Source organism: Meleagris gallopavo (genome assembly GCF_000146605.3).
Source record: "Meleagris gallopavo isolate NT-WF06-2002-E0010 breed Aviagen turkey brand Nicholas breeding stock chromosome 26 unlocalized genomic scaffold, Turkey_5.1 Chr26_random_7180001953351, whole genome shotgun sequence".
Classification (NCBI taxonomy): Eukaryota; Metazoa; Chordata; class Aves; order Galliformes; family Phasianidae; genus Meleagris; species Meleagris gallopavo.
Window position 1 is genome coordinate 1 of NW_011100443.1, and position 2999 is coordinate 2999.

The 2999-nt window shown below is 56.3% G+C and overlaps 1 pseudogene; it reads left to right on the plus strand.

The window, feature by feature from the left end:
- The first annotated feature begins 1071 nt into the window (after nt 1-1071).
- Nucleotides 1072-2491, plus strand: LOC109364226 (annotated as a pseudogene).
- Nucleotides 2492-2999: the final 508 nt, after the last annotated feature.

Below are 2999 nucleotides of genomic sequence, written 5' to 3' on the forward strand. Positions count from 1 at the left end.
GTTGCCATCCCCTTTTGGTACGGTTCTGCCCACTGGAAGGGCCCTGCAGCTTTGCAAGAAGTCTCCTTTCCCAAGTTAATTGGGACGTTCTGTCGTTCTGTGATAACGCGAGGGTGAAGGGACCCAGAAGTATCGGGTGTAACTTTTGTGTTGGGCACTGTCTGTGTGGAGACTGCTTTTGCATGGAGTCTGTGCAGTGTCTGAAACAGACCGTGCTCTTTGTGAGACAAAAAAGCAGTATCTAGTACCTCCTTTTCGGTTCTGAAGGCCAGGTCTGGAAGTATAATGTGTTTATGTTCCAGGAGCTCCTGAAGCCTGGAGGGTGATGATGTCTCTGAAGTGGTCTGCTCGCTGAGAGCACGTGGGCCTTAGATACCATAACTGTCCTGCTCCACGATGACAGCAGCATTGCGTCCTTTGAGCTCAGGCAGGTGGGTGCAGATGCTCAGCACTGAGTGCTCGCTGACCGTGGATTTCCATGTGGTTGGTGTGCCAGCGCGTGGTCTCTCCTCTCTGGTGGGACGTATCGCCTCTAACGCAGAAAGGGAACCGTGGTGGGGAGGCCAAGAGGGCCTTTGCAGCAGAGTGCTGTGAAGGGCTGAAGGCTGCTCGCCTATCCTGGTGCAACAGCTCTGTCTTTTCGCACAGGTCAGCGTGCAGCTGGCTTGGGTGCCTCTAGAAGGGGCAGCCCGTCTCCATGATTTGCCTCGTGCCTGCAAGGCTGTTGAAAAAACTGTTCCACTATACTGTAGAGGCTGCTCTGCTTAGCATTGCCTCCCTCCTGAGCGTTAATCAGAGAGGAGACAAAAAACAAGAGAGTGCATGTTTACACAGGTCTGAGCTGGCTGGATCCTGACATTCAGGGACCCTTGTTTCTGTTCTGAGAGGACAGAAAGCTCTCTCTTGCAAAGAGCTTACTGCCAGAATGAAAAGATTCCATTACTAAACGGCTCCTCAAGATCTCTGCCCTTTATGCAGTGGTTTTCCAATTGCTCATAGCGACCTCAGTTATGTTGTGGTCACTGATCCATCTTTCCTTCCTTCCCATCCTGTTTTTCTCCTCCCCCATAGCTGCCAGGCCTGCTGGAAGTCCTGGTGGAGTATTTCCAGCGCTGCCTGATTGAGATCTTTGGAATCCTGGAGGAATACGAGGTGGGAGACCCAGGGCAAAGAGCACTCTGTGGGTTGGAGAGCGGCCGCCTGCTCTGGCAGATGGGTGGCGGAAATACCACTGAGCACATCCAGACCCACTTTGAGAGCAAGAGGGAGCGCTCCGCGGCTGAGAGCAGTGGAAATGCTCAGGAAGGGCAGGCTCCTCCATCTGACAGCTCCTCAGCAATTCTGGAGGATGAACCTCTCCGCAGAGACGAGACACCCCTCTGCCTCACCCATGACTGGCAGGACTCTCTGGCGAAGCGCTGCATCTGCGTCTCCAACATCATCAGGAGTTTGTCGTTTGTGCCGGGCAATGACACTGAGATGTGCAAACATGCCGGGCTGCTGCTGATCCTGGGGAAACTGCTGCTCTTACACCACGAGCACCCAGAGCGCAAGCAGGCAGCCCTGAGCTCTGAGAGAGGAGCTGGAGCAGGACCAGGGGCTGAGCTGCAGCCAGGAGGAGTGGTGGCAGGACTGCCTGCAGGCACTGCGTGAGAACACACTGGTGACGCTGGCCAACATTTCTGGCCAGCTGGACCTGTCCCCTTTCTCAGAAAGCCTCCGCTTGCCCATCCTGGACGGACTCCTCCACTGGGCAGTATGTCCGTCAGCAGAGGCCCAGGACCCTTTTCCAGCACTGGAGTTGAATGCTGTCCTCTCCCCTCAGAGCCTGGTTTTGGAAACGCTCAGCAAACTCAGCACCCGGGACGCCAACGTGGATTTGATTCTCGCGGCTCCCCCCATCAGCCACTTGGAGACGCTGTACAGCACCCTGCTGCGTTTCCTCCGCGACAGAGAGAGAGCGGTGTGCCGAGAGATGGCCGTGGTCCTGCTGGCTAGCTTGGCACAGGGGCACAGCTGGCAGCGAGAGCGATTGCCTTGCAGGAGAGGAGCGTTGGCGACTTGCTGGGCTTCTTGGAGGACAGCCTGGCCGCCGCGCGGTGCCAGCAGAGCCAGGCCGGCCTGGTGCACGAGCAGAACGCGCCCTGCGAGCCGGCGAGCGTGGACATGATGTGCCGAGCTGCTCGGGCGCTGCTCACCCTGGCTGAGGTGGACGAGAGCCGCTCGCAGTTCACGCTGCACGAGTCGCGGCTGTTGGACATCTCCGTGTCGCCCGCGGTGGATTCCTTGGTCTCCCAAGTGATCTGTGAGGTGCTGTTCTTAATTGCCCGGCCCTGACAGCTGCGGGGTGCAGCTCACCCTGTGTGAGTGTGCGTGAGCGGAGAACTGAGAAGCTGATGGTTGTCCTTCATTTATGCACGACTGCCTCAGGAATCCACTGCCCGCCCTGCGCTGTCCTGCTTCTCCCTTGGAGGATGATGTCCCCATTCTCTTTCCCCTTCTCCTGTTCCTCAAATTTGTTCCAAATCCCTAATTAAAAGAGACAAAGTTCTCTCTACACGGAGGACTCTCAAATTTTGTTTTAGCCAAAGTTGCCATCTTCTACTGTGTGTGTGGGGAGAACAACTTGTCCCCCTTTCCCCATCCCTTTCTTGCATGACGAGTTACAATGCCCTGCAGAGCGAGATGCAGGTATTTCATCTCTTGCCAGGCGGCCCTCCCTGGGGGCTGCTGTACAGGGCTCTGCCTTTTAAGTCATTGCTGCCTCAGCAGCCAACCAACTTGCAGTGTCTTTTTCCTGCTTTTGTTTCCTTTCTGATCGAGGTGTGAGAAAGTCCTAGGACTTCCAGCTGAAGTTGCAGATGCAGACGCACCACTGTGATTTTTCAGCGATGACTTCTGCACTGGGAACCCAGAGCGACGGGGGAGGGAACAAAGCGGACACTGAGGGTGACACTGGGGCCCCAGAGCCACTTGGCCAGGGACCGAGGGAACATGGG